This window comes from Pseudorasbora parva, chromosome 7 (assembly GCF_024679245.1).
Source record: "Pseudorasbora parva isolate DD20220531a chromosome 7, ASM2467924v1, whole genome shotgun sequence".
Lineage (NCBI taxonomy): Eukaryota > Metazoa > Chordata > Actinopteri > Cypriniformes > Gobionidae > Pseudorasbora > Pseudorasbora parva.
Genome location: NC_090178.1, coordinates 10,097,159 through 10,112,294, shown reverse-complemented (window position 1 = coordinate 10,112,294; position 15,136 = coordinate 10,097,159). Strand labels below are relative to the sequence as shown.

The 15,136-nt window shown below is 39.6% G+C and overlaps 1 long non-coding RNA gene across 7 annotated transcripts; it reads left to right on the top strand.

The window, feature by feature from the left end:
• The first annotated feature begins 9,021 nt into the window (after window positions 1-9,021).
• On the top strand, window positions 9,022-12,174 carry LOC137083598 (uncharacterized). 7 transcript variants are annotated; one of them, XR_010906547.1, is made up of 7 exons: window positions 9,022-9,205; window positions 9,396-9,562; window positions 11,189-11,247; window positions 11,360-11,441; window positions 11,535-11,665; window positions 11,816-11,916; window positions 11,989-12,174. It is a non-coding gene; the product is annotated as an uncharacterized lncRNA (long non-coding RNA). The 7 variants fall into 7 exon arrangements; XR_010906548.1 differs by lacking the exon at window positions 9,396-9,562 and having other exon boundaries at window positions 11,203-11,247; XR_010906546.1 differs by lacking the exon at window positions 9,396-9,562 and having other exon boundaries at window positions 9,022-9,380; window positions 11,816-11,885.
• The last annotated feature ends 2,962 nt before the right edge of the window (window positions 12,175-15,136 follow it).

Below are 15,136 nucleotides of genomic sequence, written 5' to 3'. Positions count from 1 at the left end.
TGTGGAGAAATTCACAGTAAATAGATGGAGGAGGTCCGAGACTGCAGCTCTGCATTAGATTCATTGCAGTAATTAAACGAAAGTAGGCAGATATGGATGATAAATGGCAGTTATTGACGGGACCGTCAGGTAGCGTGGGTGTCAGATATTTTTAAACAGCGGCGTTGAGGCCTGGTGGAGGTTTGCGTTTCCAGAGGCTGCCGTGAGCTCAACCTCCTGCAGCTGTTTCTGTCTGGCCTAATTAAACTCTGGGACGACTGATCTCATTAAATTCAAACCGTACAGACGACAGAACAGAATTTGACCATTATTATCCAGAGGCTCGAGCCATTATGTAATCAGCTGGAAAATTTTATTGTTTGTATTGCGGAAGTATAGATAATTGTGTAGAACTCTAATTAATGCAATCAGCATTTGCCATGTTGTCGACACAGACATACGTAATCAGGATTTTACCTGCATAAAATCGGAACATGAATGGAAGAATGTATAATGTTAACTGATGCAGGCCTATTATTTTGCACAAAATGTTGCTTTTGTAATGCATTTGTCCTGTGCATTTTTTCCTATGAGTAGTCTATGTTTCCGAATCTGTTTTCACAGAAAATCTCTTGTAAGTTTATGTTAACACCTGAGATATGTTAATACATTATTTCCAGAAGCAGTAAATCGATTGAAATTACATTCATGTCTGTCTGCAATTAAGGAAGAGGGTGTTTATGAACACAATTTCAGTGAGTAGCCTAATCACCATTGATTATAAATAATTAGCCAAGGAAATAGGAACATGTAGGAGGGTTGCAATAAACTAGAGACATTTTTCAACCTTGTTGTGTCATTATAAAGGAATAGGCCTATAGTTAACGCAAAAAAAAAAAAAAATCAGTTTTGTCATTCATCTAAACTCATAGCTTTGTGTTTGATTAAACAATTAGCTATACTATATTAGATATAAGCTTACATCCACAGTAATGTCCACGTGGATGGCAGGACCCAAGGTTTCCCAGCAGAACTTAGAACTTAGCTATTTAGCACAAATTGTGCCAGATAATATTCCTCACCTCAAAGAGTTCACAAACACTGCATATGTGTGACACAAAATAAGACAGAGAAGCAGCTGTCAGACGACCTGTCGATCATCCTAAAGCCAAAAACTCTTGATCTCAAGAACTCAAGATCAGAAATCTTACTAGCTCTCTGAGGAATACGATGCATTTTTAATGAACCATTTAAAGGGCATAAACACTGGCAGACTAGACACACACCATTTGGGTATGAAGAGTTAGTTTGCTTGCTGACATAGCTGGAATATTTCTATGTCCAAATTTACAATACTCATAAATAAGACATTTTAGAGTAGGTCTTGACTCATGTTGAGTCGAATTTGCTTTAGTGTGAGCTTGCACATAAATATCCTACTTTTTTTCAATTAAAACTTCATTCGTACCCTAGCCTATTTGCTTTTAAACTATAACCAATAGCATTCCACAAGACACTTCAATAGGTGAAACATGGTCCTACACTTTATTTTTTCCTGTGTTATCAGGGTGAAAAGAGGGTTGTGATTTTCCTCTGTTTGCATCTCTGTGTGCAGAAATATATTGTGTGATTTATTTTAGTTTGTTTGAACAGTTTAGAAAGCTTTCACCTATATGGGAAAAGTTTATGTGTGATTCATTTTAGTGAATTTGTTATTTCAGACTATGGTATTCAAAAAGCAATTTAACTGCGGGAAGAGTGATTCATTTTAATGAATCGGTTCCTTGAGACTGTTCTAAAACCTATAGATATAGGAATGAATCTGTGGAACCTGTTGAACGAATCTGTGAAAGTGTGATTCATTTTAGTGAATCGGCTTCTTCAGACTGTTCAAAAACAGTATTCACCTCGTTCATAGTTCAAAAAGCACATCATAGGCAATAATAAAGTAGCTAATGCAATCAAGTAGCTATATCTTTGTGCCAGATAAACACTGCTCTGACTGAGAAAATACACTTTTAAAATATTTTCAGATTTGTGTATTCAGTTCTGAACTGAAAGTCCATATGAAGCTGGGAATACAGGTAGGCCTATGATATACAATAGGGCTCCCTATATATGCCAAATTGCACATTGGAGCTCTTGGATGTCCTTGGCTGCTGATGTCCATGTTTGTCATTTGTTGTTGGGTTTCCTGTGTGGGGATCAAAAATCGGCACACAACAGATTGTGGATCAGACTCTGAGAAATGGGTCGGAGTGCCAAATCCTACATGCTTTCACCAGCAATCAGGACTGATCCCCGGCTTCAGATAGAGCATTCAATGAATGTGATTGCTTTTCCCTATACTGATTAAATATGGTGTAATAACACATAAACTTTTACCTCACTGTCTATATATATATATACAGTATATATATATATATACATATGGGCACAGGCCCATTGAATCTTGCTTGAAACAAAAAGAGCCATAAATCTCCCACAGAGGAATTTCCCAACAATTTTCCCGAAAAGCCCAACAATCCCATTGGTCAACTCTACCATTGAGGGTGGGATTTCTCTAAGACTTTTAAGGAAAAATGTACACCCTCTCTTCTCGTCTTGCTGGCTGAAACGACACCTCATCTTGGCCAGCTGGCCAGATAAGGCCTAGTCTCACATGTGTGTGGGACAGGAAACCCCATGCTGCCAGCAGGCCTAAACTTCTTAAGCTATGTAGCATGTATAACTTCCTCAACCTCGACAGAGTTGAAACAACCATGCAAATCCATAAATTCTTCTTCGGAAACACCTTTGGACCAAACTATCAAGACTTTCTCTCCTGCAATTTCACCTCGGACGCTCTTCAGCTCAGACTAAATGCAAGTAACTTACGAAATACAAATCGCTGTGTTGTTAGTAAAACTGTTAACCCCTTTGTTCAGACAAAGGAGCTTATGATGATGGTTCCTCCCAGGCTTTAGATGCTTTCAGTGGTGGAATGTTTACTTAAAGGGTTAGTTCACCCAAAAAGGAAATTGATGTCATTAATGACTCACCCTAATGTCGTTCCACACCCGTAAGACCTCTGTTCATCATCGGAACATAGTTTAAGATATTTTATATTTTAGTCCCAGAGCATATGCAGTCAATGCCCACTTTACTGTCCATGTCCAAAAAGGGAATAAAAACATCATAAAAGTAGTCCATATGTGACATCAGTTGGTTAATTAGAATCTCTTGAAGCATCGAAAATACATTTTGGTCCAAAAATATCAAAAAATAATGAATTTATTCAACATTGTCCTCTCTTCCCTTGTTTCTCCAAAAAGATTCAAACGGTTAATGAATCAGTGAATCGATCAATGCTTCGGGTCGCCAATGTTACGTGATTTCAGCAGTTTGGCGGTTTGATGCGATCTGAACTGCTGAAATCACGTGATATTAGCGACCCGAATCATTGATCGATTCACACCATTTTAATCTTTTTGGAGGAACGTGGAAGAGAAGACAATGCTGAATAAAGTCATAGTTTTTGATATTTTGGGTTCTACTGTGGGCCCTAGATATGTTTTGGTGACATGCTCCCAATGATGTTGGTTTATACAGATCAGAAGGTTTGTCGTCAGCTAGTAGATAATGAGCCTGATAATGAGCAGTGTCGTCGTTAATTGTCAGTCATGGGCTTATAGCAGCCAGTGGTAACTTGCTATTAGGTAGTAGGCCTCCCTGATGGCGAGATACAGAGTGGGGATTCTCTGTAGATGCAACACATAGTAGATAGTAGGCCCCACCAAGCCTCCCTGAAGGCTTGCTATCAGGTGGTAGGCCTCACCAGGCCTCCCTGAAGGCTTGCGATCAGGTGTTAGGCCTCACCAAGCCTCCCTGAAGCCTTGCTATCAGGTGGTAGGCCTCACCAGGCCTCCCTGAAGGCGAGTTCTCGAGTCGGGACAAGCAGCTAGCATGACTTTTCTTATCAGGTAGTAGGCCTCACCAGGCCTCCTTGGAGACTGACTATCAGGTGGTTGGCCTCACCAGGCCTCCCTGAAGGTAGCATGACTCGCTATTAGGTAGTAGGTCTCGCCAGGCCTCCCTGAGGGCAAAGTCAGATGTATGACATCTGGACAGCTAGCCTGACTGGCTATCAGGTAGTAGGCCTCACCCGGCCTCCCTTAGGTTGAACTCAGTCACCTTGGCAGTTAAGTAATGTATTGCTAGCAGGTGGCAGGTCTCACCAGGCTTCCCTGAAGGCTTGCTATCAGGTAGTAGGCCTCACCGGGCCTCCCTGAAGGCCACTTCCTATGCAGGGCAACTGGACAGCTAGCCTGACTGGCTATCAGGTATTGCTATTGCTATTAGGTGGGAGGCCTCCCGTAGGCCTCCTTGGAAAACTTGCTATCAGGTAGTAGGCCTCTCTTGGCCTCCTTGAAGGTGAAGTATGAAAAGGCAGTGTGGCGGGCTATCAGTTTGTAGGTGAACTCAGCTGCTTGGGGAGTAAGCATGCATTGCTGGCAGGTAATAGGCATCGCCAGGCCTCCCTGAGGGCTTGCTTTGAGGTGGTAGGCTTCTCTAGGCCTCCATAAAGTCTGGATGGATGCGAGTCTGGATGCTCTGGCAGTCAGCATGAATTACTATCAAGTGGTAGGCCTCTCTTAGGCCTCCTTGAAAACTTGCTATCAGGTTGTAGTCAATCTCTGGGCCTCCTTGAAGGAGAAGTTTCCAATATTAGGCACTTCTATTACCAGTTCTTTATGGAATAGAACATTTGGTAGCTTAGCCAGGCAGGCTCAAGTGCTCCCCTCACTGAGGGCCGTTTTATGAGCACACAGCCGCCTGAGTCTGATCAGATGGTCGCAGGCCTCTCGTGAGGCCTCCCTGTTAGATCAATCCATAGGCCTCTCCGGCCTCCTTAGTGCTTTGAAACATAAGAGCTTTGTAAATCCTTGGATTGAACATTTAGACTCCCCTCACTAGCAAGGGTTGTAAAGCGCTAGTATTGCTCTCTGGGATACCCGTCTCTGAGATACGGTCTGAGAAGGACTGCCAGGTTTCAGTCCCTCAGTCTGGATGCCTCACTGAGGCAGTGTCCGGAGACTCAGTTTTCCTGAACAGACAGGGTTGGCCAAACCGAGCACCAGGTCAGGCCTCCCTGGAGGCAGGTTATCAGGTGGTAGGCCTCATCAGGCCTCCCGGAAGGTAAACTCGGCTGCTTGGAAAGTTAGCATGCATTGCTGGCAGGTAGTAGGCCTCACCAGGCCTCCCTAAGGGCTGGATTTAATGTGGTAGGCCTCACTAGGCCTCCATAAAGGTGAGTCTGAATGCTCTGGCAGTCAGCATGAATTGCTATCGAGTGGTAGGCCTCCCTAATGCCTCCTTGAAACTTGTTATCAGGTAGCAGGCCTCTCTGGGCCTCCTTGACGGCGAAGTTCCCAAGATTAGGTCTTCTATTACCAGTTCTTTGTAGAATAGAACCTTTGGTAGTTTGGCCTACAGCTGGGGGTTACCCACCAGGCAGGCTCAGGTGCTCCCCTCTCTGAGGGCATCTATGAGCACACAGCCGCCTGAGATTGATCAGACGGTCGTAGGCCTCTCGCGAGGCCTCCCTGTTAGATCAGTCCGTAGGCCTGTCTGGCCTCCTGAGCACTTCTGTAAGATAAGGATCCTAGGATCGAGCAGGTGAACTCTCCTCGCTAGCAAGGGTTAGGAAAGTGCTACGCTGAGTACTGCTCTCTAGGATACCCGTCTCTGAGATCCAGTCTGAGCAGGATACTGTCAGTTTGCAGTCCCTCTGTCTGGATGCCTCACCAGAAGGCGACTGTCCAGAGGCTCTGTTTCAAACAGACAGGGTTGGCCAGGCCGAAGTGTCCTGTAGAAACGACACCAGGTCAGGCCTTCCTGGTGGCATTCGGGAATGGTTTCCCGAATAGTGACTGGCTGGGGTGTCCTCGGGCCCCCTGGCCACATTCCCTTAAAGGGACCCCTTCTGTTAAAGTAGTTGGTCCCAGGCCTTTGAGCAGTCTGGTTAGGACCTCATACGTGTGCATTAAGTTTCTCTTAAGGCTTATAAGTTGGGCTATGCGTAGAGAATGCTGCCACTGACAGCCCAGTATGACCAGAGGGGGTGTGGTTCAGGCTTTTCAGTTGAATTTGCTTGTCCTGACAGATGTCACTGCTAGTGGGCATGTACTCCCCTCAGCATGGCGGAGTGGGTATATCGTTCCCCGTAGCGCTCTAGGACGCAGTGCGAGTTCACTTTCGAAAAGTAACGTATGTAACCTCTGTTCCCTGAGAACAGGGAACGAGTCACTGCGTCTTGTTGCCATGTCTCTGGGCCTGCCTGCCAAACAGTCCCTTCAGACGAAAAGATGGTGTTATGTTTGCAAGGCGCCCTTATATACTTCGCACATTGATGATGTCATGAGCTGTCGCTGGTCAATAGGATTGCTGTGATTCGATAGTAGCTTCAGACATCTGTCACACTGGTGGCATTCCCCGTAGCGTTCTAGGACGCAGTGCGAGGTTCCTGTTCTCAGGGAACAGAGGTTACATACGTAACCTGAGACGTTTTCCAGAATACCATCAGGACTGAAAGTGTACTGATTTCATATGAAATTTCCATAAACAATTAAAATTAGTCACTTACATTTTAGATGCAATATTGACTGCTTTTGTTCTATTTCAGCTGCGAAAATATTTCCAAAATCAGATTATATTTCCACATCAGAACCATAACGCATTTCATAGCAGAAAACGTTTAATGATTCAGTGTTTTGAATGAATCGGTTGAATCAAAGATTCAATGACCTATGCATAAGCAACTGCCTCGTTCATGAATGAATCAGCCGTTTGAACGAATCGACTCAATGACTCACTCATTAAGACGACCCCCTTCCGCCACCTACTGGTGATTTAGTTTCATGTTTTAAACATTCTTTCCAACATTTCTTATTTGCATTAAAAAATATTTATTTAAAATAATCTCATAACATTATTCAATGCAGTTGTGCTTTTTCAGTGTAAATTAGGCCTATTTCATTTGATTGGTAACAAATCGTCTTATTCTAATTGAATTTATTGATCAAATTTAAGAATATAAAAAGAAAACTGAAGCATGGCCTATATTTAATAAGATTAATCTTCATAAATATGAAGAATTTAATACATCATAGCTGATGAGAATGCAGCTTCAGAATAATATTTAACTCTGCAGATCACCCTGATAGATAACCAGAACCGAAAGTCAGAACGTAAACTGAGCAACAGATGCACAATTACATTAACCCAAAACTAGCTTAATTAAAATGCTACAGCCCATACTGTTTTCAACCTTTTAATTATTAGAATATACACATTAAGATAATAAATTGTTATGCAAGTACTGTTACTTTTAATATTTAAAGTACATTTAAAATCAGGTACTTTTTACTTAAGTAGAGTTGTCATTGTAGTACTTCTGCTTTTACTAAAGTAAATATGTCTCTGGTTACTTGTACTTTTATTTAAGTCTACTGAGATTCAATACTTCCTCCATCACTGGAGGCTTTCCATAACTTCATCCATCTGTACTGACCCGGTTCTTCCAACACTTTGAATGTGCTTCTTACCATGTATATGTTTTTATGTCTGTTTAATCTTGTCCGTGATTTAATTATTAAAGTTTGTGCACAATATATGTTTGGTTCTGACTCCCCCCGCTGCAAACAAATTGTCACTTCAATGATCAATCTTGTTATGCGCTCTAAGTGTTTGTGTTAATACAAAGTAAGAATTATTTTTCTGTGGCCATGAAAAATATCCTTTTCTTAGAATTAATTAATAATCAATACTGAGTGTTCACATGATGAACTGATCGAATTATTGGAATGTTAAAGGTGCACTATGCAACTTTCCGTCAACTAGAGGTCGCCTATTCAAAACAAATGCGTAGTTTAATGACGCAAAGTTTGAGCGCAGCATCTTGGGACATGTGGTCTTCACCTCACAGCCGGTGGAAAATAGGACTCGGTTAGAAATCACGTTCATGCATGCAGTTATTAACGTTACTGTAGTGTAAAGCAGAGCAGGACCGAGTGTTGAGGAGCTGAGCACGGCCGCTGGAGTGATTGTTACACAAACACACGGCTGACGAACACCGGGACTTTTGCTTTACTGCAAAAATACTACATAGTGCACCTAGCTACATCAAGTTAATTTATTTAACTGATTAAAATATTATAATTAATCATAATGAATAATCATACTGAGTTATGAATAATAATTAATATTTAACCTCTGAGCTAATTCGCTACTATACCAAATCAACATATTATATTGATTTCTGAATGATCATGTGACACTGAAGACCGGGGGTAATCATGCTGATAATTCAGCTTTGCAATTGCAGGAATAAATTCAATTTAAATATGAAAATAAAGTTATAATAAAATGTAATCATATTTAGCTGTTTTTACCATGGTTTTGTTTTACTAAATCCAGCCTTGGCAAGCATAAAAAACTTCTTTCAAAAACATTTTAAAAATCAGAATTATTCAGAATGTGTACTGGAATATCCACAAATAATTTTTTCTATGCGGATGCTTGTTTCATTCATGCAGTCTGTGACCTTCTGGCAGTAAAATAGAAGAGCTCCTCTGTATAACTTCAGAAGTGCAGCATCTCCTTGACATCTTTCTTGACATTTCCACTGTGTCTTCAGCCACCAGCCCATTTTCTGTAATATTTCTTCTCAACTTTTTTCTTTGATATTTCTTCCCCAGAGACTGTTTCTCCCAGCTGGAAGCTCAGATGAACAGATTTTGAATATTGTATGCTGCTCTCAACAAACTGCAAAATGATGTATTATAAGTTTGGAGAAGAATGGCTTTGTTTTCCACATCTCTTGTCTCCATTTTCCTCAAAAACTCTTAAACTTTGCACAATCCTATGGAAGCTTATGGATAGTGATATTCAATTTGAAATGAAATATGCAAAATAACAATGCAAAATGTAAAATGATAAGGGGCCATATTTTACACTGTAAAATCCAACAGCTGTTAATGTCCAATAATTTGTTGAACTTACTTAACCCTTTCGCACGTACGTTCTTAAAAATAAGACTGGCAGCCTGGCGTGAGTTTTTTTATTGCGACCGTTATTATGCAATGACATGCGTTCTAATTTCCATGGTAACACACATCAACCTTGACACGTGAGTTTTTGCAGTGACGCAGTCACAATGGCGCTTGTGGTGGATGACCGCGTGCAGGTGAGCGCTCTATGAATGTTTTGCTTTATTTTTTTAATTCAAAACCTTTCACATTATTTGTTAGCGTGTACACACTATGGTTGACATGTTTATGTTGCTATTTTTTCCCCACTGCTTTGAATTTCGCTTGCACACGGCATTTTGCATCTCCCTCACAACATCCGCGTGTCAAATGGTGAGTATATTTTAGTTTTTTTCCTCCTATTTTGGAGCACATATAATTATTTACAAACATGCAATAAATATGAATAAAGATATTTAAAAAATTCTCTTGTAAAACGAACAGTACTCAAAAATGTGGACGTTCAAATGTCATGTTTGTCGTTTTGCACCTTGCAAATATGCTCCGTGCATTCGGTAAAGTTATTAGGGTTCAGTTGACTTGATACGTAACATGAATATATTATTTGTTTTAGTGTTTATATTGTTACTGAGTTTCATATTTCACTAGCAAAGCAGAGAAAAGCTATATGGTCACGCCTCACTGACTATTAGCTTGCATATAGTTTGTTACATGATGTCAAATGCATACATGATGACCTTTTCTCTGCTTTGCTAGTTAGAATGTGTTGTATTAGTTTAGCATACTTCAAACGTATGTCATTTCTTAAAAAGAAATTGCAAAATGTACACATTTCATTCATGTTTTATTAAATCTCCTCAATTTAAGCTAAATGTTTTTTTGTTTAGACTATTATACATTTATACACTTTCTAATAAAATTACAAAACAAATTATAAATATAATTGCAATGAACAACAATCAAAATAGTATTATAAACAAAACAATAAATATACTGTTCTCCAGCAGCCCTCTCATCAGGTTCGTCTTGAATTGCAGGGAGGTGATTTCCTTTCCTACTCACAGTAGAACAAATCGATAGGGCGAAAGGAAGAGGATAGAATAGAATAGTATGTGACAGTGTGATCTGTTTATTATTGTACATTTGTTTATAGAGGGTATGCATGTGACCTCACCGTCAGCTGGAACACTTTATATCAAACACCTTATATCTTATACCTTAATCGCAATATTGCCTCTCTGACCAAAGTGCATGTGCGTGGACATATACGGATGCTGTGCGTTGTTCACACAACTTCATGAATGAACTCTGTGACATTATTCTGAAGTTTTCTCTTCTCCAAATCACTAAACACTGTCAACACAACCCGCTGTGCAGTCTCTGCTCCTTATCTTCATCCAGATGGAGAGAACGTGATGACAACGTAGGCCAACCCGGCATTGCGATGTTCATCAGGGTGCTGAATAATATCTTGTACAGCCATAAAGATGTATTTTGAATTGCTAGCAGATTTAAACAATGGCCAGTAACATGCATAATGTATGCCTATATGAGTGTGGTATAACTTATTAGCAAATAATAAAAACTATTAGAAGAGAGATTTAAAAAAACCCTGTTATAATTGAATTAATGCTTTATTTAGTTATAATTGAATTAAAATATTTTAGTTATAATTAAATTAATTTATGGACTGACACAATCTGTTCAGTAAACCACTGTTTAAAAAAAAAAAGATTTTATATTTAGTTTTCTCTCCCCTGCTGTACCGAACCGTGACTTCAGAACCGAGGTGCATACCAAACCGTCAGTTTTGTTTACCATTACACCCTTAGTATATTGTATTTATTTAAAGCATTCACAGGCAAATTTGATTTATGTATTTTACTGGTGTCAAAATCAGGCATGTAAAAATGCCAGGAAATGTTCTTGTCAATATCCATGGATCACTGGATCTTTGGTAAGTTTTAAGCACCACTATATCAAGTCTAAGCTTTAGTTTAAACTGAAACTTGTTTACTCGTTGTTTACACCGGTTCCCCTATTAAATCCAGTCACGCAGCAGCTCTTTTGCCACTCACTCAGGAAAGTGACATCCATGCATACCCTTTATAACACTTTTGTTTACATTAATTGAAAATGTGATCAATTTTTTTGTCTTGTTTATATTCTTTGATTTATAGAAATATCTTACCAGTAATTTGCCGGTAGACAATGTGGCTGTTCAGTAAAACTGTGTCAAGTAGGTGAAAGAAGATATTTTTGTACCACTTGGTAGACTTTCTGGTGCATTCAAGAAAACCAGTCATCATGTCCGCTTTGTCAACTGCTCCCATCTTTTTGTTGTACTCCAGCACACAGACTGGCTTCATCTTGGCTTGCCCAGTGATGTGATCCAGCTTCCCTGTGGCTGCCATACCAGTTGGGTGGACAATGGTAAGGACATGGACATCTCTCTTATCATGCTATTTGACTGCCAACTGTGATCCATTTTCCTTGAATTCCACATTACCCTTTGTCATTCTACAGGTGAATGTTGGCATCCCTTTGCGGTTTGCACACACAGTCCCACAAGCTCCAGTGCCAAGAGACAAGAGGTTCTGGAAAAGTGTGGGACTACTGTACCAGTTATCCACATAAAGGACATGACCCTTTCTGAGGTAAGGTCCTAGTAGTGTCATTACAACAGACCCAGAAATCCCAAGTCCTTATGGCACTGGTAGATCTGGAGTAAATGATCATGTCCTGCACATAACCAGTGGGCACATCACACAAAACAAATAACTTGACCCCAAATCTGTGCCATTTAGATGGAATGAACTGACGAAATGCCAGCCTGCCTTTCCACTTCATCAGAGATTCATCAAAACACAGATCCCGGTATGGCACAAAAATGCGATGAAAGGAGGAGGTGAGAGCAGTAAAAATATTTCTGATTTTTTTCAGAGGGTCATTTAAAACTGCTGTTGCATTGTTTGAACAGTGAAGACGGCAGAGGAGCAGAAGGAATCGGTCCTGTGAAAACAAAGACCCGAAAAATGGTGTCAAGAGCATGGGGTCTGTGCTCCAGTAATCCTGAGCTTCAAGGTTCGGGGGAAGGTCTTCATCACTGTCACTCTCTGCCTCACTGTCAAAATTCTCCTCATCAGAATAAAAAAAAACTCCTCTATTTCCTCACTTGTCAGTTGTCTTCTTTTGAAAAAATTGTCTGCCATTTTCTCTGAAGTAGTTAAAAACTGGTAAATTGTATTAAAATTGTGTCTGCAGTGGGTACCAACTCGAGCGTGAGGTAACAGTGACATAATTTGTCAGCGGGAAAAAATGCTTGCAATGCATGTTTTACATTTACATTTATGCATTTGGCAGACGCTTTTATCCAAAGCGACTTACATTGCATTTTAAGGTACACATTTTACATTTTTTCAGTTTTTGCTTTCCCTGGGAATCGAACCCATGACCTTGGCGTTGCTAGCACTGTGCTCTACTGTTTGAGCTACAGGAAAGGTTTTATTTTATTATTTTTCATTAAAATATTTTCAAACTTGTTAACTAAATTTAAATGGATGCAAGTTAACTCCTTATGGTTTATGTACTTATTAAAAATATATATGTTAGAATAGATGTTCTGTAATTTATCACTAGCTGTGGGTGTGGCGCCGTCATGTGTTTACAACAGTACCAGGGAGGCAGTCAGCTGGATTTGCGACACAAGATCACCCACTTCTCCTGATTATGCAACATTACATGAGGGAACAGCCCTAGACTGATCATACACATGAAATGGTAGTAAATGATTGTGTTAGTTGATATGTAATGTTATAGCGGGCTAACGTTATGGACATTTGTGCCGCGATTATGTGTTTACAACAGTGCCAGGGGGGCACAAGATCACCCACTTCTCTTGATATATGTGACATTACGTAAGGGAACAGCCTAGACTGATCGTTCACGTCAAAGGGTAGAAAATGATTGTTATTTGATCGGTAATGTTATCACGGGCCATTTATAACACTGATATCTTGCTGTTATATATATTAGTATGCAGTTACAAACTATATTTAGTGTTTGCTGATATTTTTGTGGTTGTGTAATATAATTTGAAGTGTATGAAACCTAAAATAAACATTAAAAGACACCGAGCTAAGTCAGTCTTTCATTCACTCAGTCTTTGGCTCAGCGCCAGTCAGCGCGCTAAAACAGATTTTAAATTTTGAATTCGGCAGTTGATCACTGAGCGTTCTAATCGCACCGGTATGATCGTACGCACCAGGGACCAGCACAGAATGATCATACGGGTTTGATCGTACGTGTCAAAGGGTTAAAACAATTTAGTAATCTGAACTATTTGCATGCTATGCATTTGTTACCTAGAAAACTCAAGTAAACATTACTTGACTGGTTCGAGTACCATTTTGCCAAAGGAAAAAAAAAAAAGTGGGCGGGCAAAAGGTTGAGGCGGGGCAATTCTAAATAGACTGTTCCCTCATTTCCTCCACTTCTGCAGTCATCGTTCTTCTTAGCTGCATTCACTCATTTTCCAGTAACCTTGAATATTATTAAAAATACAACTCAATACTTTAGGAAAGCGTCACATAAGCTGACTTCATAAATTTATGTTGATTTCCTAAAATTTCTCACCATTATGGTGATCAGTGTTCCCTTTGGTTGGGCACTTGGAACTTAATTTATATTACTATAAATCTCTTCCTGTTGTTGCAATGCAACACGAAATCACAGTTACCTGATTTCAAAGGAAGGGAAGTAATACGTATATATAATTAATGACCTTTTAACATTTCATTGCTAACACTTCTGACAAATTTTTTAATTGTGTTGATATAATGCCTCTATATTTGAGACAATATCCAACAATTGACCATGCATGAGTCACACACAGACTTCAACATTCAGCATGCAAAACACAACAATGGTAACATTATTTTTTTACACTTAATAAATAAAACCATTACACGTTCATTTGCTGTCATTATTGGGGTTATACTGACAAAAGACAGCAAATAAAATAAAAGTAAAATAAAGCCAAAAGTTATAAAACGGAGTTACGATTGTTCTGTGATTAATTTATTCGTCCTGCAATGCATTCTGGGAGTACACTTCCTCAACTCACAGATGAATTAAGTCGACACAACTTGAATGGTTTAAGTAAGAAAAATTTGATGCGATTAAGCTTACTTAATTGAGTGTTAAGTTCAGCTTACTTGAGAATTTTAAGGCAATCGGTTTCCTAATATTTTCCTAATATTTTCCTAGTAATGTGAGCACAAGTTAACACAACTAATAATTCTGAGTTAAGTATACTTAATTAACAAGTTTTCTGTACAAATTTTGTTAAGTTTTGCCAACAAAAAAATAATACGCTACTTTACTTGAAAATTTTAAGGCAATCGGTTTCCATACTTTTTCTTAGTAAAGTCAACTGATTACATTTTAAAGTGTGGGGGATGTTTTCTTGGCACACTTTAGGCCCCTTAGTGCCATTTGGGCATCGTTTAAATGCCACAGCCTGCCTGAGCATTGTATCTGACCATGTCCATCCCTTTATGACCACTATGGACCCATCCTCTGATGGCTACTTCCAGCAGGATAATGCACCATGTCACAAAGCGCGAATAATTTCAAATTGGTTTCTTGAACATGACAATGAGTTTACTGTACTAAAATGGCCCCCACAGTCACAAGATCTCAACCCAATAGAGCATCTTTGGGATGTGGTGGAATGGGAGCTTCGTGCCCTGGATGTTTATCCCACAAATCTCCATCAACTGCAAGATGCTATCCTATCAATATGGGCCAACATTTCTAAAGAATGCTTTCAGCACCTTGTTGAATCAATGCCACGTAGAATTAAGGCAGTTTTGAAGGCGAAAGGGGATCAAACACAGTATAAGTATAGTGTTCCTAATAATACTTTAGGTGAGTGTACATTGAGAATGTCATACATAGAAAGCATGCCGTAATGTAACTTAACCTGTAAACTTTAGACGCATTCATTGTGAAATGTGCAAGCGATTTGCAAAGATTAATATAAAGGTTAATGAAAATGTTACACTCACTTTTTCTAGCCTAGAAATCTAGACGGACCCTAGCGGCAGCAAATTTAATTTGCCCGC